Here is a 27,188-nt window from a genome sequence, read left to right on the forward strand (position 1 = left end):
GACACCCAGTGAAAAAAACTCTTCTAAAAGCTTAAGGTATCATTCTCTCTGTACTGAAAATTACATCCCTTTTTGAGGCAGGTCAACAGTATACAACTGTGCTCTGCTTGAGACTTCTAGATAGAAACCTTCTTGCTGGCATCCTTGAGTACACACTTCAAGTCAAAATGTGAATCCCTGTCAGAACTTGTATATTCAGAGCAATAACATAAAATATATACATAATGCTTTTAATGAACTTCCCAAAATTATAAATAATCTTATGGATTAAGGGTGAGAATAATGGAGCAACCAAGAGAGTTCTTGAAAGGAATGGGGCTTCACCCTGGGTAATAGGCACTCTGAAGCGATCACTTGAAGACTTTTGAGGAACAGAAATAGCATAACGCTGCCTCTCAATTTGATAACACTGTCTGTCTGACCCATTTGGCAGGCTTAGTATCTCCTTTAGCATAGTCTCATTTTAGTCACTTTTTGTTTCTGTTCTGGGGGGTTAAGTTTTGGATTCTTGGTTAGGTTAGTTTGGCTGGTCCCCTTGTGATACTAATGAGGCCACAGAAATGTGGACCCTTAGGTTTTGTAGAGAAAATAATTTCTTACTAAGCCCTTCTTTCCATTCCCTACCCTGGCTTTCACTTGATCACCCCAAGACTGTGAGGCTGTGAGCAGCTGAACGTTGTACTAGGAGGCTTCAGGAAATAATGGGCAAAGCACAGATTTTGGAATCAGATGAAAATGAAATGAGATCTACTTCTTAGCTGGAACTCTTGAACAAATTAGCGTAGGCCTCAAATCTCTCGCTTGAAAATTAAAGTTCATATCAAAACTTGTTATGAGAATTAGATAGCACAAGTGCTGTGACACAGAGCTGGTACATAACAGGCACTCAATGATGCTACGTCTGTAATATCAGTGCAATTTGCCAACTCTTTCTGGGGCTCCCCTTCCCAGTACACAGTAGGGTTGCCCCTCATGGCCCATTTTTGGTTGCTGGAGTCAAGGGACTGGTTCTAGCTGTTGAGTTGTGAGCAAAAGTGATACGTATTTGAAACTGCGGGTGCAAGTTTCTTTCTTTTGACATGGTGTGACTGGCAGCATTCAAGGTGGTGGCTTCTCTCAGCTTGCGTTCAACAACTGGAATGAGGAGCATGTCCTGCTGACCCATGGAGGCTGAAGAGAAAGAATAAGGAACACATTTTGGTATCTTTAGCCACTGAAGTTTTAGTATTGTGATTGCAGTATAACCCAACCCACTCTCTTGCTCTCCTCTACTTTTTAGAACAAGAAAGTACAAAAATGGAGGAAATAGAACCATGATTTAATTAGTGGATTGCGGAGACATCTGAGAACTTCTCCAGTTTCACCCTGGCCAGTGTGGTGAAGTTATATTTCCAGATGGAAGCTATTAACAGAAATAGCTTTTCTGATGTTGAGGATGAATCCAAGTAGTTGCAGTCTAAGTAGAGGAGCTAGGGAAAACAGAGATATGAGGGCAAGCTATTTATGGTGTCATTCTCACTAACCCTTGAGAAAGTCTTGACAAATCTCCTAGGGCTTTTAAGTAAATTTCAGACCAACTCTCGGATGAATCAACAACATTCTTCCTACCCCCATGACCAGTCTTACTTAGAAAGCATTAAAATGTTCTTGAGTTCCAAAGAAGCTAATCTACTATATTCATAAATGAAAATAAAGAAAGCATCTCTTGGAAATGAACATTTCTTTCCACCAAACAAGATAAACATTCATCAAAATATTTCAACATCTCATTCCCTTCCCCCTCAGATGTTTTCTAGACTTATCAGTAAATAATCTCCTTAGAGGACTCATTGAATATAACCTAGCAGCATTTTTAAAGAATGACAATACAATGTCAAATTCTATTTAAACAAATATTATCATAACTAGTGTCTCTAATGAGAATGTTTACCAGCTGTAATTGACAATGGATTACTTTATGCACTATTTACTATAACTAAATTCCAGAACAATAATTGTGAATCTCCCATAGTACTCATTGCAATGACTGCTGACTTATAATCATGATGCTTTATAGAAAAATAAAAAAGTAACCTTTATTATTACTATTGGCAGGCAGTATGCTGAGTGCTTAGGTCAGAATTTCATTCAGTTGCATTTAACAGAAACCTGCCCTCAGTAGCTTAGCCAAATGAAGTTCATTTTTCTCATCTAACAAGAAGTTAGGAGGTAGGTAGCCTAATTCTGGTACAGCTGCTTGAGAAAGTCATCAAGGCAGGTTCCTGCTGACTTTCTGATCTACCATTCTTAGCACAGAGCTTATGTTGTCTTAGTTGCAAGATGGCTGCTTTTCTTCCAGGTAGCCCCATTCTATACAGAAAGAAACAGAAAGGGCAAAGAGCAAAATACACATGCCAACTGGCTCTGTCCCTTTTTTTTTTTTTTTTTAAATCAGAAACCATCGCTTTCTTGGAAGCCCCTCCCTGTAGAACAGAATCAGATGGTCACCATAGCTATACAGGAGTCTGGGGATGGAGTACTTTAGCTGGGCACGTTGCCACCTTAAACAAAATTGTCTTTGTGTAATAAAAAAGAAAGTAGAATGCGGATCTTGGGTAGATAACTAGCAATATCCTCCATTAGGCCTTGAGGGCATTATCCCTGATCTTTACAACAAAACTATGAAGCAACTACTGCCATTTCCTGTTATTTCCCTGTTTTATACATTAGGAAACCGAGGCATAGAGGCTGAAATAACTCATCTAGGGTCACACAGATGGTAGGTGGAGAAAAGGGAACAAAGTTAGACACCCTTTGAATTGTAATTCTCAAGCAATCACAAAAGGCAAAAATGACAAGCTGATCAAGCTGGGAACTTGGTTCTCCTGGAAGGCCTCTGACTGCTTAATCAATCACACAGAAAGCCAACCCAGGGCACGGCCAAGGTCTCTTGGGCAATCTGCCAGCAGGTCCCTATGGGAGGCAGTTACGCTGTCATTCTTTCCCGGCTGTAACCACATACTCTCAGACTCCAAAGAGTCTTGAGGCAGCTGTGACAAGCATCTGCACGAGCCTGTTAATGAGGCAGAGTTCATGAGTGCAAAATACATGGAACATCAAGTTTCTGGGAAGCAACATGGGTTGGGGGAGGGGTGAATCCAAGGTGTGGCCTTTCTGCTCTCTGGGTTTAGGGAATTTTGTTTCAGGCAGGGTATAAGGCACTTCAGGCTTGAGGGCTATGGGGGTGAGGGAAGGAGAACAGACCATTTTGAGTCATTAACATGCTAATAGCTAATGATTTGGGGGGGGATTATTTGTTTTTTACTCAACCTGTTATCTTTATTCATTGCTTTAGTTAACTTTAACAGCTTCTGGCCTGTAGCAAAATACATGAAATATTTTATGGCAACAACAAGAAAGGCTCAGCTTGGGGCAGGCAAGCAGAGGCACTCAGAGCCAGCCAGCGTTCTCAGGTTGTAAAATAAAATCTCTAGACCAATTGGACACTGGCCTCGGGCCATGGCAGCCAGTGATTAATGCCAGAGTTGTAAAAAGTGCTATGGTGGGAATGGTTAGCCAGGTTGTATTTTGTGTGTGTGCCTGTGTGTTGGTTTTTTTCTTCAAAGCAGCTTAACGTGAAACATACTTTTCAGTTAGTTTGGAATCTAAAAATACAATTAAAGGCATTTACTTTTCTTTTTTAATTAAGAATTTAAGCAACTTTATAGAAGAAAGGAAGCCTAAGAAACATGAAGCTCTAGACTAGTTCCGTTTCTTCAAGTCTCCCCTGATCTTTGTTAATCTACTTTTGTACATTTTTACACAATTGTAATTATTATAGTACACTTACAGTTCTAGGTTCTACTTTTTTCTTTAGATGTATTTTATGTGAACATTTTCATACTTATTTGAAATACAGGGTGTGTTTTTTAAGCTTTAAGAGTATTTTATTACATCCTTTTGCCTTAATTTGCTCAATTATCTCCCTACTGTTGAGGGTTTGGGCTATTTCTCTGGTTTTGCTATTATAAACGAGGCTACTTTCAACAACTTGGTACACATTTTTTATTTCTTTTTTGCCTTCGTTTCCTTCAGTTACGTTCCCCTAAGTGGCACTGTTTAGTCAATAAGTATGACGAGTTTCTTATCACTAGCTGTGCTCTGACTCGATGTTATCAGCAAGGCAGAAGTACACCTGCTTCTCTAAATCATGGGGTGTGTTGACTGTTTACGTGCTGTCTCTGAGCTCCACATCAACCCTTCCACAATCTGCTTTGAAATGTTGGGGCTAAGAGCCCGGAAACTGCATTTCCCAGGCCTCCTTTCTAGCTGGCTTCTTGTTAAGTTCTGCTAGTAGAAGGTGCCAGCAGAGAATTAGAACGCATTACAGGAACAGAGGGGAGAAGTCATAATTCTCTTTCTTTTTTTTCTGTTTCTGGCAGTATCTTTAGAAGTGCCTTTGTCTCTGGGTACCCTGTCCATGGTGTTCCCAGCATCCCATTTAGCACTCCCAGGGACACAGTAAGAAGTGCAGTCCTGAGCTAGTTTAGTGCTGTCCTCCTCTTTGTTTCCCCACCTATTTTCTTTCTGTCCTCCTGGAGAAAGGAATGGCAACCAACTCAAGTATTCTTGCCTGGGTAATCCCATGGGCAGAGGAGCCTGTCCATGGGAATTCCTCTCTGAGATTCAGGCTGTTGCAAAGCGCCAGATACGACTGAATGACCAACGCTTTCTGTCCTACTAATCTCAGGGTTACCTACCCCTCCCTTTGTGACCTTTCAACTCTCCCAGCAATATAGTTTCCTGGATGAAATGCTCCCTCTGAAATACCTAGTTTGCTTTCTATTTTCCTGACTAGACTCTGACTTATAAACTGAGTTTTATAATTCAAATATATACTTTATTAAGATAATATATGTATAATGGCTCCCCCAAAGCTTTATATTGCATTAAAAAATACTACTGGAAATGAATTTCACCCATTTGTCATCAACCTAAGTGCTCTGTGTATTTTTAAGTATAATGACAGACATTTCTAGATGATAACATACATGTGCATTCATTTAATAGAAAAATTATTTGTATTAAAAAGAAAAAATAAAAACCACTTCATTAGCAAATGTAATTGATTTGTAAATTTAAATCTAGTATTATGTTCCTTATACAATTTGGTTAGCTTAGTTTTCTTTTTTAACAAATACTTTAATAGGCTGAATGGCTGCCTGACAAAAAGATATGTCCATGTCCAAATAGGGTTTCCCAGGTGGCGCTGGTGGTGCGGGATCCGTCTGCCAATGCAGGACACATAGAGGTACAGGTTGGATACCTGGGTTGGGAAGATCTCCTGGAATAGAAAATGGCACCCCACTCCAGTATTCTTGCTTGGATAATACCATGGACAGATGAGCCTGGTGGTGTACAGTCCATGGGGTTGCAAACAGTCAGACATGACTGAGCATCTGAGTACAGCATAGCGTGTCCAAATACCTAGAGCTTGTGAATGTCACCTTATTGGGAAAAAAAGTCTCTGTGGATGTAGTTAAATTAAGGATATTGAGATTCGATCATCCTGGACTATCTAGGTAGAGGCCCTAAATCCAATGACAGGAATATTTATGAGAAAAACGCAGAGAAAGATTTGAGACAGAAGAGGCAGACACAGAGGCCATCAGAGGTGAAGGCAGACACTGGAGTTATGCAGCCATGGCCAAGAAACGCTTGAGGCCCTTGGGAACTAGAAGAAGTAAGTTAGGATTCTCCTCCAGAGCCTTCGGATGGGCTGGAGAGCATTTTTCTACTGCTGATACCTGGCCTCCAGAACTGGGAGAAAGTAAATTTCTGTTGTTTGAAGCCCCCAAGTTTGTGGGTAGTTTGTGGCTACAGCCGCAGGAAACTAATATAAATATCATATAATTTCAATATTTGTTAACTCTTTTTTTTATTCCATTTGTAGTATTCAAAACATTTCTCAATTAAAAAGGGAACAGACCACATAAATATTGCCATTAGATAATTGGGTTTCAGTGCTTCTTTACTTGCAGCCAGCCCTATTTAGTATTGTTCTCACCTTTTTTAGGTGAGATTTATTACAAGTTGTTCTGTTCTTTTCTGTTCCATTTTGCTGATGACTCTAATAAGCCTTATAATTAGGCCTCTGTGTCATTTGTGTTCAAAAAAAAAAACCTATTAGCTTCTTCTTGAGCCAAGATTCTTACAATTAAGTTATCTTTGCCTAAAACCACTACAACATTGTAAAATAATTAGCCTCCAATTAAAATAAATAAATTAATTTTAAAAAGTTATCTTTACTTATGTTTTTTTCTGTCCAATCCTTCTGTTTTCATTTTTAATCCATGGGTTATCCTTTTCTCTTCTTTTTGCTTTTTTTTTCTTGTTATATTTGTGTTTCCCAACTTGTTTTTCTTTTTAATTGTGGTAAAAAACATATAACTTTTTTTTTAATCACCAAAGATTCCCTTGGTTATTTCCCCTCATTGAGGTGATAATTTGAAGGATTTTTGTCTGTTATTCATATTTGTCAATTATAGTGGATGTTGTTCGTTTACTTCTTCCTTATCTGATATTCTTTGGGGAACTTACCTTTTCCTGGTACTGCCTACATGCTTCACGGCAAACTGACAACCTCCTCTTCTAACACCAGAGAGGTCACACCAGAGATAGGCTGTGATTGACTCAGGCCAATCAGCACATTTCCACCTCTGTGCACTGACACTGATTTAGAAGTGGACATTGGACCTCAGATGATTCAATAAAGGTGGCTTTCAGTACTCTTGCTTATGACGTTGGGACAAGAATATGCATTTTCTCCTACTGGACGCAAACAGGGAAACATAGCCCAGTTGCAGTTTGCAGCCACATTCCATCGTCAAGGGGAATTGGTTTCAAGATGAAGGATGAAGCTCACATGGTACATAACTGAGCCGAGGGTGAAAAGAAAATCAATCTCTGATGACCTTGTTGAGTCTCTGGATCATCCAATTTTCAAGCTTTCTCTACCTGTGACTTTGCCACTTAAGTGAACCTAAAATACACTATTATTGGTTAAGCCCTTTATTTTTATTTTTTTATTTATTTATTTTGATTAAGCCCTTTAAAACCAAGTTTTCACTGATGTCCTTAACTGGTATATCAAGAATAGTTAATTAGTCATTTTTATTAAGACATATAACATTTGGAATTTTAAAAATAATTGTATTTATTTTTTAGCTGTGCTGGATCTTCACTGCTGCTCTGATTTTTCTCCAGTTGTGGAGAGTGGGGGTTACTCTCTATTTGAAGTGTGAGGGCTTCTCAATGTGGTGGCTACTATTGGGGCGGAACGCTGGCTCTAGGGCTCGCGGGCTTCAGTAGCTGCGCCTGTGGGTTTAGTCGTTGCAGCTCCCGAGCTCTAGAGCACAGGCTTAACAGTTGTGCATGGGCTTATCTGCTCCATGGCGTGCGGAATCCTCCCGGACCATGTCTCCTGCATTGGCAGGCAGGCTCTTTACCACTGAGCCACCAGTGGGGACCAAAATTTGAATTTTTGATCAATAACTATAATACCTGCTACTATTTATTAAATATCTACTCGGTGCCATTACATTGAAAACTGATTGCAATGATTGTCATTAAAGTATAATTTGGTGTCAGCTGCAGAGGGAGAGAGAATGGCACAGAAGGACACACAGAAGCAACATGTTACCATAAACACTTTCGATTTAAAAATAGGCGTTCTGTCATTATTAAAAGGTTCTTTAGCCACTCCGTTGAAGGGACCTTCCCAGGGCAGTGGAGTCAGGGGTGGTTATTCATACGCATTGTGTTGTACCTTTGGCTATCTTACAGTTTCTTCTTACCTCCCCTCTCAGAAACAGACACAAATTCCTCTCCTTGTCGCACTCAGAGCTGTCTGGCCCTTGTCTATGATACCCTGCCACTCAACTTACACTCAGGTTCAAAGGTCTCACCTTTGACCCAATAAATATTTTCCTAATAAATACCTTCAAAAGGGTGAATTCTGATGCCAGTTATTAAGATAACAGTTTCACCTTGGGTTGCAGAGAAGGGGGAACTGGGATGTGAAATGCAGGTCTGCGTGTCTCTGAAGCCCAAGGTCTTTTTATTACACCACAGCCACTCCCAGCAAGAGCAATAAAGGTTGTTGTGTGACTGCGGTGTCTGGGTTAGAAAGGGCACGCACCTTCCACAGTTGCTCTTGGGGACATAGATGTGAACCCTCAGCTGCCCACGTGAGAGGCTGACTATGCTGGGCCACCAAGTGGAGACAGATAGAGATGCCTAAGGAATCTCAGCTCTTTAGAGATGCCTAAGGAATCTCAGCTTTTCTGTATCTTCTCAGTCCAGTACCAGACCCCCAGGAGCCATGTTCTGACTGCAAGCTGGGTGGGAACTGCCTAAATGAGCCCAGTCAAATCCTACATCGCTATCCTACAAAGATAGTGAGTTTAGGATGGGTTAGACACAGCAATAGATAACTGGGGAAAATGCACAATTTATATTCGTTCAATCATGCAACATATTCCTTGTCCTTATGGAGCTCACATTCTAGTTGGGAAAAGCTGTCAGATTCACTATGAGTAGGCTTTAAACTGCTTTGCCGTTTGGACATCAACATTATTTATTGTGACGCAGTGGTAAAGAATTCACCTGCCAATGTAGGAGACACAGGAGATGCGGGTTTGATCCCCGGGTCAGGAAGATCCCCTGAAGTAGGAAATGGCAAGCCAATCCAGTATATTACCTGGAAAATTCTGAGAAGCCTGGCTGGTGGGCTACTGTCCATGGTGTCATAAAGAGTTGGATGCAACTGAGCATGCACATGCATTATTTATGTATCACTGTTCTCAAGGGCCTCTGGATGTTATGTTTTAATCAACATGTGGAGACAGTCTTTGCTTTTGATACATTTGTCATTCTGAATGATGATACACAGGACTTTTTGTTTAATAACAATTTTTTTCTATTAATATTTTGGTTTTCATCTTCTTGAGTACTTTTTGTCATCTGACTTTTTAAAATTAAACATTTTGTCTTGAGATCACTATTTATAACACATGCAGTTATAAGACCTAATGTAGAGCTCTCCTGTCCCCTTTACTCAGTTTATCACAAACAGTAATATCTTGCAAAACTATAGAATGTTATCACAAGGATATTGATATTGACATAGTAAAGAAACAGAACATTTCTGTCACTACAAAGATCTCTTCTATTGTCCTTTTAAGCTCTCCTCTCCCTTACACCAGGGCTTCCCTGATGGCTCAGACGGTAAAGAATCTGCCTACAATGCAGGAGATGCAGGTTTGATCCCTGGGTTAGGAAGATCCTTGGAGAGGGAATGGCTACCCATTCTAGTACTCTTGCCTGGAGAATTCCATGGACAGAGGAGCCTGGCTGGCTACAGTCCATGGGGTCACAAAGAGTTGAACACAACTGAGTGACTAACATTTTCACTTTTCTCCCTTGTACCAATGTTGACTCCTGGCAACCAATAATCTGTCTTTCATTTCATAATTTTGTCATTTCAAGATTTTATATAAATGGATCACACAGTATGTAACCTTTTAGAATTAGCTTTTTTTCATTCAGCATAAACCCCTGTAGATTCATCCAAGTTGTGTGCAACAATAGTTTATTCTATTTAACTGCTGTGTAAGTATTCCAGGGCATGGATAGACCAGTTTGATGATCTATCTGTTGCAGGATGTCTGGGTTGTTTCTACTTTTTGTTATTACAAATAAAACTTCTATGAACATTTGTATATAGATTTTCATGTGAAATGCAGGTCTTCATTTCTCTGGGATAAATATCCAGGAGTGCAATTTCTGGGTCAGGTGGCAGTTACATATTTAGTTTTTATCTTTTTAATTAAAAAAGTTTTTTATGTATGTATGTATTTGTTTATTTATTTTTGGCTGCCCTGGGTCTTTGTTGCTGCATGCAGGCTTTCTCTAGCTGTAGTGAGAGGGGCTGTTCTTCCTTGTGGTGCGCGGGCTTCTCATTGTGGTGGCTTCTCGTGTTGTGGAGCACAGGCCCTTCAGTAGTTGTGGCGCATGGTCTTAATTTCCCTGTGGCATGTGGGATCTTCCTCGACCAGGGCTCAAACCCATATCCCCTGCACTGGCAAGCCAATTCTTAACCGCTGGAACACGAGGGAATGTTTCCCAGAGTGGCTGTATCATTTTATATTTCCACCAGTGATGTATGAGTGATCCAGTTTCTCCGCATGCCACCTGATTTTGGGACACTAAATATAGCTTCCCAGATAAATATTAGGACAGTTTTTTTTTTTTTTTAATTTTCGGTACCAATTCTTTGTCAACAAGATTTAGGCCTCTAGTATTCTGGTTGGCTCCTAGGGGTAGGGTGAGGGCATGGAGAATTAGAAAGAGGATGAAGAGCCTAAAAGGACATCTTATTCTGGGTTTCTGACGTCTTGTTTTAACCTGTTTCTTTTGTAATTGTATCAGTAATCTCTTTCCCTTCAGGTGGTCTTTTCAAAGGCACAGAAAATCTTGAAGACTGAGAAGAACTAGATTAACTGTAAAAGCTAGAAGAGCTTTGAATTCAGTGAAAGGTAACAGGGCTTTAGCTACAACTCACTAGGTAGTCAAATCAGTCTTTACTAAGTAGCTGGTATTTAAAGCAAATTCTTGTAGGAGTGACTCCTTTAATGAAGTCCAGAGATAATTACATCATGCCCTATTTTCTCTTAGGCAGATAGGATTCCTATTAAAGCCATTGAAATATTTAGACATGACATATACCAAGATCTAGAGTGCAAAAGTGTAGATTGAAAGATTTCTGCCCCAACTCTAAAGATTTTTAATAGAATGTTTTAGACAGAACTTCTAATTATTTTTAAAAATTATTTATTTATTTTTCTATCTATTTATTTATGGCTGTGCTGGGTCTTCATTTCTACGCATAGATTTTCTCTAATCATCATGAGCTGGGATTACTCATTGTGCTGGGTGGGCTTCTCATTGTGGTGGCTTTCCTTGTTGGGGAGTGCAGGCTCTACATTGCACAGGCTTCAGTTGCAGTGTGCAGAGCTTAGCTGTCCCAAGACATGTGGGATCTTCCGGGACCAGGGATCGAACCCATGGCTGCCGCACTGGCAGGCAGATTCTTAACCACTGGACCATCAGGGAAGTCCTAGAACTTCTAATTATTGTATTAAATCCCAAGACTAGTTTAAAAAAACAGTTTTTTAAATGGAGGAATTCTGCGATATGCACATTTTGGTTTGGAAGTTGCCTCTGTCTATTCTGCATTGCCCTTTAGTAGAGAAATCACTCTCTGTTCTAGGAAATAAATTATCATCATCATCAATGGTATCGATATTGCCCATCCTTCTGGATTAGATTGTTTGATCATCAAAAGGGAAACAGAAAACTGATTTTTAAACAAAACCAAACTTTCCTTTTGGGCTAGACTCTCCATATTTATGCCTCCTGCTCCCTGCCCTTTGAGCCAAATGTTGTGGTAGTTACTGGTCTATCATTTATATTTCTTCAAGTAAATATGCAACTGCAAAGGAGTTTGACTAGTGCCTGGTGTTACAAAAAAATGTTTATATGGGTTCAAGCTCATCATCTCCTTAGTGCATCAGTACTGTTTCACAGAATTGACAGGATGATTATCAGTCATTAATAATGTAAATAAGACGGTAGTGGCACTGGCAAAGAATCTCAGCAAGAATTTTTTAAAAGGAAACATTTCGTTATAATCAATATGTTGTGTAATTAAGGGTTTCCATGTTGATTTGCATAAAGTGAGGTCCACCTGTATTGTATACATACTACAATTTTTCCTCCTTAACATTAACACACAAGAAAAACATAAATGGCTCCTGTGAAAATATAACTATAAATGTCTCCTGATTGCTACTGTTTGAGACAAGAACTGCCAATTTAGTCCCAGATGAGCCTCTGCGAGTTTGATTTGTGTTATTATCTCCTACTAAATCATCGTTCAGGCGCTCTCCTTCTCACATTTGGCAAATGTGGGCCCTCTGGGCTGCTCTGATCAAGTTTCTAGGTTGTTATTCCAATCAAAGCGGTCCCAGGTAATGGGGAGGAAAAACATAGCTTATTGTTTATTAAATAAAAATTAACAATTGTAAAGTGTTTTCTAATTTATTAAATGCCTTCACCTTATTTCATTTAATCTTCTCAACAAAACTGGGAAGCAGAAATTCCAGGCTATCCTCCTTATTTCAAAGATGAGGGATCGGAGGTTCAAAAATACTAAGTGGATTGCTGGGAATAGCAAACAATAACTGCCAAAGTCAGAACTCTAGAGTCTAAATACTATTCCTGTAATGTCCAGACTTTTTGTGCAACTTACTGAGAAGAAGGAAGACACCCATCCCATAGTGGGGAACATTAAAATGCATTTGTCAGACTGAAACTTAGCAACACATTTCTCCTTTCTTTTTAAGCCATCTTAACCAGACTCAACATTTATTGGAGGGATTATTACCTGATTGCATTAACTCATTCTTCCTGAACACGGGAAATTTCTATTTCCCCTGACAGACCATTTCACCATTACAAGATAGGGCTAAATCTATATTTAAAATGTTCGTCAGATGGCATGCCATCTTAAAGCAGATTCTCCCAGGATCTTAGTTACTCCTATATTGTCATAAGGAAATGTGAATCCCTGAATCTACCTTGCTACTTTCTTCACTCAGTGGATTTCCTATCAGTTTAAATAATTCACTGCCTGGCCCCTATTGGAAATATTGGCAGGCCATGTGCTTGATCTGCAGAGGGGTTCATATGTCCCTTTAGATGACTCTTTTAATTTAACTGCCTGAATAACTGTGCACAAGTATGGCTTTTGATATCCCTGGATGGATGTCTGTCATTATCCCACATCTGACCACGTGTTGGTATATGTTCATGACCATGGATTATTATACATGCAGTAAGGGTACGTAATTTGTTTTTCCCAGCTGATTTCTAACTATAACCCGATTTACTTCATCACTCCCCGCTTTTAAAATTTTGTTTCCTCTCCACTGAGTTAAAAGGGAAAGAAAGAATGAATGAATCAAAGGAGAATGAATTCTGTAAACATTAAAAAACACTTTAAAGTAGGCAAAAAGTGTTTGTGGGCTCAATTATTTTGAGTCTGGTTTGCCTACCTTACTTTTTTTTTTAAAGTCCTGTCTCAGTTTTTGCATTTAATTACTATACTGTTTCAAACATTTCACTTCTCACTATGTCTTCTATACTACACATATCATAATAAACACTGGCTATGATCCTAACTTAGGCTTGCTTTAAAATAGATGTACTTAAGAATCTGAGCAAGGAAAAAAACCATGCTAACACTCACAAGGCACATTCTTTTCTCACGCCTTCCTCAGCCTATTGCCCAGGGCAGTAAATTGTAGGGTAAAATAACTGGTTTATTATTTGCTGTTTTCTTTCACTCTGTTAAGAAAAACTACATTGCTGGCAAACTGACAGAAAATTTAAAAACAGAATCCAGTATATTGTATGCATGCTTGGTGAACGTGTTCAACATATAATATTCATGTGAGCTATATTTCTTTTAAATTTTTTTTTTTTACTGGAATCTACAAAAATGTAGTGAGTGAGTTTTTTAAACTGGGTGGGATAAGCAGAAAGACCATAAGAAAAGCAGGCAATGATTTTTGCCTTCCGTTCCTCCTAAAAACACAAATAAGTCCTCACCTCACAACTGACCAAAAACATTTTTTTGAGGGAAAAGCAGATTTTTAAAAAGCATTGATTTTTTTGAATCTGTTCTTCACTAATACTACCGTTATTTAGTTGCTTAGAAAACGCTCAAAATTTTTTCTTACAGTGTAGCTCTTAATGAATCTTCCTTTTTCCTCACCCACGAATTTTCATTACTATGTGCTTTTGGCCTTGTCTTCTATAAAATGTACCATTTTCACTCACAGTTTAAGACAGGTTTTGATGTTCTTAGTATGACATACTGTATGTAATGTTAGCTGTTTAAAGCTGGAGATCAGATTGTACATAATAACATATGTAGTTTGGATTATATAAACACTACAGGAAGGACGGGAGACAGGGCCCTTCTGTGTACAGATTTCAGATTGCTAGCTGTATGCCTGTTTAGAATGTTAAACACTCCTAACTAGGCAGTAATGAAGTTATTTCTTTAATGACTGTGACTTCTGAAGCTGTAAAGACAAAAAATTTTCAGCTAAAAATAATTTAAAGATGATGCTGGTAAGTAATATATTTACTTGCTTGCTACTTAGGGAGCTCTGAGGAGGGGGGAAAATGAATTTTGTTGTCTTCAAAGCTCAATCCAACTGAGCAATTTCTTAACCTGGAGAACATAGGTGAGAAGAGCTAGAGACAGAAGAGCAATGCAAATTGTACATTTCACCCATTATAAAGAAGAGTCAGGGAACTCTACTAGTCTATTTCCCTAGGGTTATTTCTTTTGGATTTTAACATTTCAGATTGGTTAAGACTAGCCTGTGTGTGGATTTTTTTTTTCTTTTTATTGTGTCATTCTTTTATTATTATTTTATTATTAACATTGTTGTCCTGCTTTTCCATCTGTTATTGAAAGTTTGGTAACTTTCATGCATTTCAAGAGAAATTAAAACATATTACCATATTTTTCAGCAATGAGACATTTCAGAGTGAAAAAATAAGTCACAGTTCTTCTGGTTTAGTAACTTTATATTTTATTTTAAATATTCATATCTTGCTTTATTTCAGGAAAACTTAAAGGTCGCTGGTATGTTTACTGCTCAAGTATCAACACAGTAATAATCAGGCCTTTGAAACTGTGGGTGAAAAATCCAGCAAAAATTTCAGTCATCTTTTATTTATGTAAGGAGATTGTGTGGCATCTTACTTTCTGTCCCTTTTCACAGGAACTTTAAACATGGACGCTCCTCTTCCCGGGTATCTTTATATTGGGAAGCTCTGCTGAGGCTGAAGTTTTTATGGGGGAACTTATTTAAAAGACAGTTGTCTTTAAAGGCGTTATTTGGCTCAGCAAGGTTAGGGGTTGCCAATAAATCCATTTATAGCAACTTCTGTGTTCCCTGCTCTAAGACACATGATTGGGGTGACCCGTGTATGATTGCCGCAGGCCATGCAAGGCAGCGACGGTCCTAAGTAGATCGCTCTTAGACCAAGGCTGGTCCAACGGGCTTCGGGTGTGGACTGGGCTGCGCCTCGCGGGCTGAACTGCCTGCCTGGGAACCCAGGGTTCCCGAATCCATAGGCCCTACCCCAGCTTTCACTCTTCTGCGGAATAACAAAACATTTTGGGAACTCGAGAACTTAATTTACTGCTGCTGACGGAAACAATAATAGCATCTTTGTGTTTCTCCTACCTCTATACCTCCCTCCTCCCGCCGATACAAGCATGACGTTGGCACTCCGTGTGTGTGCAGACAACACAGGGCCCTCCGTGTCCGTGTGTGTGTGTGCGTGTGTGTGCGCGTGCAGACAGCACAGGGCCAGCCCGGAGCGGAGGGAGGAGGCTGCAGGGACGCGGCCCCGGGGACGTCCGAGGCAATCACCGGTCCCAGAACCTCCCTAATTCGAGCTCGGGAAAGAAAAAGGCACAGCAGGCGAGATGCCCTTTACACCTCCCATCTGCTTTAGCTCATTCTTGCCCTAGAAAGTGAGTGTGTGTAGTTAAGTGAGGCAGAGAAAATTCAAGAAAGCCACACAAGTCACCCTAAAGCATTCACCAAAACTTCAGCTTGGTTAATTGCTCCCAGATGTCCTCCTCGGCTGTTTTCAACAAGCAGCAAGGAGGCGAGGCCAGGCCACTTCACTGATTTTTAGAGGCTGGGGAGAAAAAAACAACACCACAATCACCCATTTTGATCCAATCCTGGAAGGGCCCAAACGCAGCCGCGGGGACTAGGCCCCCTGAGCGAAGCTGGGGTCTCCGCAGAAAGTTCGCCCGCCGCGTCCCACCGGTTCCGGGAGCCGCCGCAACCCGGGGCGGGAAGGGACGCGGGAGGCGCGGCCCGGGCGGGCGCGCGAGAGGAAGGTGCCTTCGGGAACACGCGCAAGGGCGGGGATTCGCGCTGCCAATGAGGCCCCGGTGTGGGCTGTGCGAGGCGGGGGGACGGGCCGGAGCGCAGCCTTAGCAGTGGCAGCTGCAGGAGCAGCGGCGCCTTGGGAGCCGGAGGAGAGGCAGCCTGCGGAGCGCTGAGCTGGCCGCGCCCCGAGGCCCGGCGCTGGGGGTGGGTAACCGCGCCGAGGAGCTGGAAACTTTCCCGGCAGGTAACTCCCGCCGCCCTGGCGCCGCCGCCGGCCTCCGCGAGTCCCGAGCCGCGCCAGCTGCTGCGGTGCAGAGGGGAGCAGGGGGTCCGGAGAGAGGAGAGGGTGATGGGGAGAGTGGAAAGGCATGTGGGAAAGTTTCTGGAGCTTCCCTGCCCCCTCCCGTTGGGCACACCCGGGAGCTTTCCGGAGATAGGCACGGACATGTTGTGCGCTCCGGGCCTTGGTCCTGGCGGCTCCGGAGGGTCGGTGCCTTTCCTTCGCCTACCCTCCGCGCCGGACCAATCTGGCCCCGGGCAGAGCTGAGGTTCGGGGGCACCGGGATCTTGCGGCCGCACGCTTGAGTTTCGGGACCACCCCCGCCCGGCGCGCCTCCGCGCTCCCCTTTCCGCCGCCTCTTTAGCATTCGGGCTTGGCAAGGGCCTGGGCTGCGCCTGGTACCTGGGGCGGGGGAGGCGGGAGAGAGGCGCGCCTGGCGCGGCGGGGTCCGGAGTGCCCCCCAAGTGTAGATGAGCGCGGGCCGCGAAGTTGGCGGGTTGAACTTAAGCCTCGGGGGGAGCGTAGTGCCCCACTCTGGGTTGAAAGTATTGTTCGCTTCCGAGAACACTGCGATGAGTATCCACGTTCTTGGGGGGTGGGGTGAGGGGGGTTGAGCAGGGATTAGACCTTGAGGGAGAGTTCGAGATCAGGATTGTTTTGGAGAATGAAGGGTGCCCACTTCTTTGGGGGGACTTATGTCAGGGCGCACGTTCTTTCTGGGGGACTTTGGGGTGCGGGCGCGCTGCTCTGGGGGTGTGAGGGGCTCCCGGCTTTGGCGCGGCAGCTTTCCGGAACGGCTGGCGAGGAAGGAAGCCCCAAGGCATTATGCGCCGTGTTTGCAGACAGTAACGTCTCTGAACCGGCGTTTTCAAAACTTACTTCACTTATTGTGTAAGGCTCCGGGAGGAAATGTGGCGGTGGCCAGGTAGAATCCCGGCGCCGCGGTCAGGGGTTCAGAGGACAACGGGCTCGGCGACAGGCTTCCCCTCCCAGCCCCCTCCGGCCCACTGCTGACAGCCCCAGATCCCCGTGCCTCCAAGGATGGGACTCGTCTAGGTAGCTCTGTTCCCTGCAGTGGAGTAGGCTCCTGGAGGTTAGGAGGGTACCTTCATCTTGAACTTGACCCCAGGAGCATCGCCGTCTGGGCGAGATACAAGGGAAAAGGAAGCTGAATCTTCCCGTGGGATGGGCCTCGAACTCTGGCAAGGAAAGGAAGAGCTTGGTTTAGAATCTTTGAGGAATGGGCTTAGGACTGCTGAGGTCATTAACTCCAAGTGCCAGGCCATCAGACTGCAGAAGTTAATGTGTTGGGGGTGGGGGTGGGGGGTAGGGATGGGAGAAGAAAGGAGACACCTGGTTAGTTGGTGCGGAGTTGGTATTTCTCTGTAGTGGAAATGAACGAAGTCTGTCCCTCTGCTTTCGCCTGCGCCGCTACTCACTCACTCTCTTTTTTCCTTTCCTGGGTCTTTTTTCCTTTCCCTTATTCCTGCCAGCTTGGCACTCCTGGGGAGGGGCCGGGGGAGGGAGAGGAGAAGAAAGCAGTTGGGAACCTTCCCTGGCCAACTTGGAGGTATTTAAGATCTGCTACTAGGAAGATTCCAGGATTTTAACAGCTGCTTCTTGATTGCTGGGAATGAAAGAATTTATGAGCCACCGAGAGCTGTTCATTACAGTGGTAGTCTGAATGTTTTACTCATCTAAGCTACTTAAAGACCTCACAAGGGACCTTCCCTAGAGATGCCAGCTTCTGCAAAACTCGTGTCAGCCAGAATGCTTGGTGGGTGTCAGTGAGAACTCATTGTAAGTATATCTTGGCGTTAATAAGATGAAAAGTATGTGGGAGTAAAGGAAATATGGTATCTGACATCCTTCAGGACTTCCTCCTAGGGTTGCTCCTGTTACCTGCCAAGTGAATTCGGTCCAGGCTTCCGGATTGTTGTGATTTGACAATAAGAGGTGGGAAATAGTGTCATCGATTTTAGTGGAGGCAGGAAAGTCCAGAAATAAATTTAAGGTCACTTTTCATGACCCTGTCTTTCAGCTGTGAGGCTGCAAACTTAAGTTTTGCTGGGACGTGGGAGCCATGGTTTTCCTGCCTTTTTGGTTTAGCCACCAGAATGTCTAAATTATCATAATTTATGTCCAGTGTGGAACTAAAACATAACTGATTCATAGTCAGCCTTTTTCTACTTCCCATAACAGCCTGTAGAAAAGAACATTTTGTCTCTTTAACCACACACAATTTATTTGGTGCCATAGTGGGTTTTTGATAGTGGCTGATTGAGGGCACAAATTCAAAGACAGTGGAATTTTCTCGATTAAATTGTTCATTTTTAGGCAACATCCCCTTCTGAGTTGCTGATTAATTCTTTATCTCCCAGGAACATTAAAATCAGTATCCCTGGGCTGGTAGAATTGTAATCCATATTATAATGATGCCTGCCAGCATAGCTGGACATTTGTGTTATGTCGATGTTTCCATTAGGCGTTTCTAACCCAGTGGTAAAGGTTTCTGTCTGGGTTGGGTTGCAAGTAGGCTGTGCGTCTCATAGTCAGAGAGATGGCTTTGTTTTTTATCTTTCTGATGAAAAGTTTAACTTGTTATAGGAGTAGAGTTTACACAAGCAAAATGAAGCAGAAGAAATATATGTATTGCTGGGGAGGGATTTGTATTAGTTCCCAGGATAGCTTTGTTTTGAACCATCTTTTAAAATGCATATTTCATTAGTGGAAAAACTAGAACCTCTTCCTAACCCCCGACCAGTATACAGATGTTGTCAGTATACTAGGTTTTTAAGCCTTTCTGGGCCTTAGTTTTCTCATTATCATCCCTAAAATGAGATTATCTTTCAACTGTAAAGTTTTGTGACAGTCCAATAGTTGGAGAAATGTAGGCATTCTGGAGCTAGTGCTGTAATGTTAAAGTAGTACTTTGGCGTTTATAAAGGGCTTTACTTACATATATTTTTCTTAAACCCTCAGTTAAGTAAACTGAGGCTGGGCAAGTTAGATCAGTTTGCTTGAAATCATCTGTAAACAGTGGAGATGAGCTTGAACCTAGGTCTTCTGATTCTTTCTATTCCAGCCTCCATATCTCTATTTATGAAGTCACAAGTGAATTGGCTAAAACTTGGCAGACAGACTTACGTTACTATGTGGCATTTTCTCATAATATTTCATTTATGAGTTACTTGGGTTTCAGAACCCCAGGGTTAACATCTATGCTTTGATGTCAGAGATTAAAAACAGTTCAGTAATAATGGTAATAGAAAATTCTCCCCAAGAGAGTTTCAGAAATTCATATACCTTAAACTAATCATTTGTTTATTTCCAACCTACTTTTTTATTAAGTAGACTTCAGGATCTGGTGTGATTTATAATCCCGACTAGTAACCTAGACAGCATTCTTAAGGAAATCACTTCTTAAATCTGTGCGTCTTTTTAAAAATAAGTAATGAATAAATCATTTGCGCTTCATCTTGGTATCTCTGAGCCGAATTACAAATCCTGGATAAATGTCCCATTTTTGGTGAAATTGTTCTTGGGGCTCTTTCTACTGATGTCTGGATAAGTCTGATTTTGCACCACTTGCTGTGCAAAAAGGAAAAAAAAATTCTTCTGTTATGCTATTGGTTTAATGGTAAAGAAGTGGTAGGCTGCAGGTGACCCATTTTCACTGACTCTAAATGTTTATACTGTGTCCTGCTTGCCTATTTAAGAGTAGTGAGTGCAACTTGACACTCATTTGGAAGCTGGTATGGATTTTCTTTAAAGGGTTCTAAAATAAATTATGTGCTAAGCTATAGACTCTTTTATGTCTAAGCAACTTGTCCTTCTTCAGCTTCTTAAACTTATTCTCAGAAGACTGTCTTTTCAAAATACTAAGCAATTAATAAGTACCCATTGTTCAGTTGCTAAGTCGTGCCCCACTCTTTGCAACCCCGTGGACTGCAGCATGCCGTGCTTCCCTGTCCTTCACTATCTCCTGAAGTTTGCTCAAACTCATGTCTGTTGAGTCGGTGATACTGTCTCACCATCTCATCCCCCTTCTCCTCCTGCTTCAGTCTTTCCCAGCATCAAGGTCTTTTCTAATGAGTCGGATCTTCACATCAGGTGGCCAAAGTTTTGGAGCTTCAGCATCAGCTCTTCCAATGAATATTCAGAGTTGATTTTCCTTAATATTGACTGGTTTGATCTTGAAGTCCAAGGGACTCTCAAGAGTCTTCTCCAGTATCACAACTCTAAAGCATCAATTCTTTGGTGCTCAGCTTTCCTTATGGTCCAGTGGCCATTCTGACTGGTATGAGGTGATCGTAGTTTTGATTTGCATTTCTCTAATAATGAGTGATGTTGAACATCTTTTCAGGTGTTTATTAGCTATCTGTATATCTTCTTTGGATAAGTGTTTGTTAGGTGTTCTGCCTACTTTTTGATTGGGTTGCTTGTTTTTCTGGTATTCAGCTGCATGAGCTGCTTGTGTATTTTGGAGATTAGTCCTTTGTATCATTTGCTGTTATTTTCTCCCACTCTGAGGGGCCTATTCCCTGGTGCCTCAGATAGTAAAGAATCTGCTGCAATGCAGGTGATCAGGGCTTGATCCCTGGGTTGGAGATCCCTGCCATTGAGAAGAGAATGGCAGCCCACTCCAGTATTTTTGCCTGGGAAATCTATGGACAGAAGAGCTTGGTGGGCTATAGAACACGGGGTCACAAAGACACTACTGAGTGACTAACACTCTCACATCCATACATGACTACTGGAAAAGCCATAGCTTTGACTGTCCAGGCCTCTGGCTGACTGTAAAAAGGCTGCCATCTCCAGGTGTGTGTGGAGAGAGAGAGTTATGAAGCAGTATTTGCTAATAAAGTTGGGAGAAGAGTTATCCGTGTGCTAGAAGGGGACAAGAGCAGCAAAACAGAAGAATGGCTTCTGGTTTTTGTTATCAGAATAGATTTTGAAGGATAGGAGAGGACTTTAGATAAAGAAGGCTCTTGGGAAACATCTTGTACAGCATAGAACGGGTTCTGGTTTGGGTTGTCCATGTTACTGATGGGAGTAACCCTCCTAGGATAGGTGTCCTCTTTAGGGGTGCCCAAAGGTGTGTGTGATCAAGGAGAATATTGTGGAAAGAAGAGTCGCATAGGTAGAAATGTCAAGGACAAGAAAAGCATTGCAAAGGGATGGCATAGTCCCTGGATTTTAGTCCCCACAGATTTTGCCACTACCGTGAGGGAATTTATCAGTAGAAATCTTCCAGTCACAACTATATGTAGACGTGAACCCAAGATGTTCAGCCCTATAGCCCAGAGCCATGGTGACTCACCACCTTCCCTTCCGGACCCGGAAGAGACTTAATACCTCTGTGAGTTGGGCTTGGATTTGGGGAAGTCTCTAAGCAACACTTGGGTGTGATCTTTTCATGCATATATACTCATGCAAAAGGAGGATCGTATATTACATGAACTTTTGAAGAAATACGAAAGAGATTTGACATACAAAGGTGCATGTAATGTATTTGCACAGTTTGTAGTACAGTGTATGCCTATGTGATAATGCACCCTTTGCCCCACCCCTGTTATATCAATACATTCTTTGGCACAGCTTTAATGGCTGTTTTGTAAATTCATTACATACATTACTATAATTTGTTTAACCAACCCATTTTGACATTTAGGTGTTTGGAAAGAAATCTCTTAGGCTATCAGAGCCCTTTGTCTCAGGATGTGATTTATTCATCATTAAATCAAAGGACCCAATAAAAAATAAGGTAAAAAAAAGTCAGAGAGCCCAGCACATTGGGATACCTGGCTGCTGGTGGCTTCAGAACCTCACATCATCAAGAAACTGACTCTTTTTGAGGACTGGGGGCGGGGGGTGGGCAGTGGGAAGGGACGGACTGGTACATACTGCTCTATTTAAAATGGATAACCAGCAAGGACCTGCTATAGGGCACAGGGAACTCTGCTCAATGTTTCGTGGCGGCCTGGATGGGAAGGGAGTGTGGGAGAGAGTGGATACATACATGTGTGTGGCTGAGTCCCTTTGCTGTCTACCTGAAATATCACAGCATTATTAATCAGCTATACTCCCAATATAAAATAAAGACATAAAAAACCCCCCAAAACAAAGCTCAATCTTTGTTCTCAGCTCCAATTTGGGAAAGCCCTGGAGAGAACTCAGATTGGCTTGATGCCAGCCAACAGAGTTACAGTTGGCAAGTCTCCGTTAGGTCCACAAGATGGGACTATGGGGAGACCAAGTGTCCCACACAGAAGGGGGTTATTATTAATAGAAAAGGGAGTGAAATTTTCTCAGTTGTGTCCGACTCTGTGACCCCATGGACTATATAGTCCATGGAATTCTCTAGGCCAGAATACTGGAGTGGGTAGCCTTTTCTTTCTCCAGGAGATCTTCCCAACCCAGGGATCGAACCCAGGTCTCCCACATTGAAGGAGCTGGGTAAAAAAAAACGGCTCACTGCCTAATGCAGGATAGGTTTTCAGAAGTGGTATTGCTGGTCATAACTCCATACCAATATGCAGAAGAATATGGACCTTTTTAATGCTCCTGTGATATAGATACTATAGTCTTGAGAGTAGTAGACTTTTCCACATTCTGCGGGTATCTGAATGGCTGCATGCTCAGGCACTTGGATAACAGGGTATTGAATTACTGCAAAAAAAAATAAAAGAGATGGTCATTATTCCCATGTAACCCATTATACTCTCTTCTGTCTGCCATGCTTTATTCTAAATTACTGGGGATGAGTAACATCAATTATTAATGTTTATTGAGTGCTTGTTGACTCTGAGCTAGATGACTGAATTTAAAAAATTATGTGGGAATGAAACCGTGTTGTTCTTTCTTCACCCATTGTCCTACATACACAAAGCGCTGTGGCAGAGGTAATCTTCTGCCCATACCGCAGCATTCCCCATCCTGGTCCTCCCTCCCTTCTTGTGGCTTGAACTAGCAACCCTTTATTTGCTTGGAATTCAGAAACTGGAGCTGAGTTCTGCTGGGTGGTTTTTCTGCCTGAGTCTGGGCTCTCTCAGGCTCTGGTGGTTGCATGATTCATTGCAGGGGCCACTGCTGTAATAACTTACCACGTTGCTTGATAATATAATCCTGTTTTTGGTTAGTTTTCCATTGCCCATGTGTTTCAGGGTAGGTTGGGTGTATTTCCTGCCGCAGGTAGTGAATCTTGATTAAGCCAAGTCAACTTTAGTAACACCATACCTGTTGCTAGTGACTGGTTAATGAGTAAGTGTGTGACCAACTATTTTTCCCACCATGCTGGGAGCCCACTATTGTCAGCAAAATAAAACAGGTTGACACTCTGAAAATCACAAAGATGGAAGGGGTCCTAAGACCACAGTGACTTTTTTTTTAGTTGCAGAATTAACCAACCCTGAAACCACTGTGACTCAGAACTTCTTATGAGGGGAATTTTTTTTTTTATTGTTTGAAGCAGTGATTCCCAAAGTAGAGCGTGCCAGACCATCCAACATGGGAAGAAATAAAATATTAGAAGTTTGTCTAGAAAAAAGCTTTACTAATATTTAATAGATGAGTTGACACTAGTTGGTATATCTGAGAGTCTTCTGTCACTTAGGTTATATAAGGTCGCCTGAGGGCAGAGGAGGCATTTTACAACCTGCTGGAATTGACAATGGCATCCTCATTCTTATCCTTGCCTTTGGTGAACTCTATCCATGTAAATAGATTTATGGGTTATATCATCTGGTTTTAAGTAAATCGGCTGCTACAAAATAGGCAAGTGGTTTAAAAAAGATTCTTACAAAGAAAGTTAAACGATAATGATGTAAATCTAAAATCCATAGGAATAAGAAAATGTCTTATTTGAGATTAAGAAACGACTTTTATTTATTTTTTTTAGGAAATGACTTTTAAATCAAATTTAATGAGTTGGCACCAACATTGTGTGTAGATGTATATTAACAAATACAAATAAACTTGGGAATACTGTTTGAATCATTCTCATCCTTTAAAGAGCTTTTAATGGATGTTTTATCATGTATGGGCTTCCCTGGTAATTGATAACTCTAGGGCTTCCCTTGTGGCTCAGCCGGTAAAGAATTCACCTGCAATGCGGGAGACCTGGGTTCAGTCCCTGGGTTGGGCAGGTTCCCTGGAGAAGGGAAAGGCTACCCACTCCAGTATTCTGGCCTGGAGAATTCCATGGACTGTATAGTCCATGGGGTCGCAAAGACTTGGACATGACTGAACGACTTGAAGAAGTGTTTTAATTACATATAAGCTATTAGGGGTATAGGTTTACTTCCTTTTTTTCTTTTTTTTTTTTTTTTACTGTTAGGGCTACATGACCAAAAGGTTTTGAGACCACAGTTTAAGTCACTTATTGTCCCTTATTTTCTTGTAGTTTTGTTACTTAAAGCCAAAAACACCACAGCTAATGTAAGGACAGGTAAGACCCCTGGCAGTTCCCATCTAGGTTTCAAGATTCTCTCTGATATGATTTGTAACTTTCTTTACCAGACCCAGCTGTCCTCTGTCTGTCTGCCACTGGGCCCCTGCTGGGTCCATTGCTAACCTACTTCTTTTGGATTTTGCCTCCGAGGACCTGTTCTCCCCTCCTCCCACTGAAATTTTCATCGTCCTTAAAGGCTTAGCTCAAGTAAATAGTACTTTCTCATTCACATTTTTCTGATTTCCCTCTTCTGCCTCTAAATGGTTCCTTCTCTTTCACCCTAGCACATTGCTTGTACATTGATTATAATGTTTTTCTCTGTTTGCCTTTTTATTGAAAGTCATTTGCCTGCTTGCTTTGCCTATGGGTCGTAGGCTTCTTGGTGGTTGGGGTTCAGCTTGCCTTAGTCATTTTCTATAACTGCTTGTTTCCCCTTCTGAGAGAAAGGGAGGCACACGGAGAACTCACAGGTGTTAAATCCCCTTCTGTGCTGGTTACCATGGGGAGGGCATCTTTCCTCCAGCCCCCTGCAACATTAGGAGGTAGAAAGCGCCATATACCTGTGAGGGCTCTGAGAGCAGGGAGCTCACACGGTCAAGACAGGAGGATCTGGGATCCAAACCACAGTCGCTTTATTTCAAAACTGTCTTGTCTGCCCTCATACATGTTGCCTGCAGTTACATGTTGTCCTTCTTTCACGTGGGAACACTGGCATGAGTGAAAATGGAAAACTCCATGGGATGTTGCTACAAAAATATTCCTGGACCATCCTGGGCAGGTATAGAGAGTTCAAAGGAGAGTCTGCTCTCCTTGTGCAGTAATAGGAAAGGTCTGGAGGATTTTATGTGTGAAGATCTAAATGCCTATGGACAGTTAGCTGTCTGCAAGTACCCCCAAGCAAAATCATGGGCGATAAGAAGTCCCTGCAATAGGGTCTGGCCTGAGGGTTCGCGTTGAGAGACAAGTGGTGAGGTTCTTTACTCTGCTCAGCTGAACCAAATTGTTTATGCCTATATTCTCTCTGGTGAGGATAATTGAGGGTTGACAGGTTGTCAGCTTTCAAGTTGAACCATGTTAGATATATGCTATCATGATGGAAAACAGGCGTCTCTCCAGGGTTTTGAGGGTCAGATGACGGAATGTATATAAAAGGGTTTTGAATGTTGTAAATTGCCTCCTAGATGCAAAGGAGACATCAAATTTGATTCTTTCCTTGTCGTAGTGACTTCTAGCTGATTTCTTTGTTAGCCATTTTTGTTCTCTTTTAAGTGAATATCCAAAGGATTTTTTTTTAAGTGTTGGGGTTTCGTAAATGGAATAGGATGCAGTTTTTCTAAACAAACAAACAAACAAACAAAAACCCAAAAACAAACTACAGATATTAGTTCACAGCTTGCTATAAAACTTTTAGCTGTGGAGTAAGTGGAGTTTGTGGTAAAGTGAATTTATCTTGGGATTTTGTTGTTCAGATACCCATAGAATCCATTTATAAGAATGGAACCACTTCTGGGGCATAAAGATGGGGGTCTTTGAGGTGAGTTAAGTACCTTAAGAATCCTTAAGTACCATCAGTGGTCGAAGAGGTTTGACTTGGGGTTATATTTTGTTTCGTGTTTTGTTTCTGGAAGCCAGTAACTTATTTTGAGGAGTCATTGCAGAGGATTTGGGGAGGGAGCCTTCAAAATATCTCTAGGTGGTTTTGAAAATGAAAACTCGGTGTGGTTTGCAACTTAAGAATTTGAAATCTGTTCTATTGAAGATTTCCAAGAAAGTGGATGTGAATAACTAAACTTTTCAGTGGCTATTTTCATATTACAGCGCATGACATAAATTAAAACATGTTAACTTAAAAAGTAAGTTACCAGAGAAGGAAATGGTGACCCACACCAGTGTTCTTGCCTGAGAAATCCCATGGGCAGAGGAGCCTGGTGGGCTACAGTCCATAGAGTTGCAAAGAGTCGGACATGACTTAGTGACTTAGTGACTAATCCACCACCACCACCATGATGATAACTTACAGACTCAAAAGACAGAAGTAGTGCTGGTTCGTACATTGTGAATAGATGCAGTTGTGAGTATTTGATGATTCAGGGTTCTTGAAGCACTCATGTGACTTAAGAGAACCTTGCCTCAGGTTTATCTCCGTAAGGCAGCACTTCCCATGGTGGGTTCCACAGAAACTGATTCTCAGGAAGTTAATAGATATTATGCAGGGAAACAAGGTTTATGTTTAAGTGGGAGAATCGGGGTTAATCAAAGTAAAACAGGTATTTAACTGCAGAACTTTTGACCATCCTTATTTCTAATATTCATTCTCAATCTCCTTGAAGGGAAACAGAGGATTTAATATTTCCCAAATGCATTAAATTGTAGAAACATTTGCTAAGCATCTTTTAACCAGCAGACAATGTTGGATTGCTTA

General features: G+C 41.8%; 1 protein-coding gene across 9 annotated transcripts in view; it reads left to right on the top strand.

Moving 5' to 3' along the window:
• The first annotated feature begins 15,982 nt into the window (after window positions 1-15,982).
• The window catches only part of TANC1 (tetratricopeptide repeat, ankyrin repeat and coiled-coil containing 1), a 241,804-nt gene continuing 230,598 nt past the window's right edge, over window positions 15,983-27,188 (top strand). For 3 of the 9 annotated variants that reach the window (XM_065931605.1, XM_065931607.1, XM_065931603.1), the window contains exon 1: window positions 15,984-16,278. The gene's annotated coding sequence lies outside the window, so the exon portion shown is untranslated. Of the gene's footprint in view, window positions 16,279-27,188 lie in introns of all 9 variants that reach the window. The other 6 variants (XM_065931600.1, XM_065931601.1, XM_065931599.1 and 3 more) reach the window with 3 other exon arrangements.

This window comes from Muntiacus reevesi, chromosome 3 (assembly GCF_963930625.1).
Source record: "Muntiacus reevesi chromosome 3, mMunRee1.1, whole genome shotgun sequence".
Taxonomy (NCBI): Eukaryota; Metazoa; Chordata; class Mammalia; order Artiodactyla; family Cervidae; genus Muntiacus; species Muntiacus reevesi.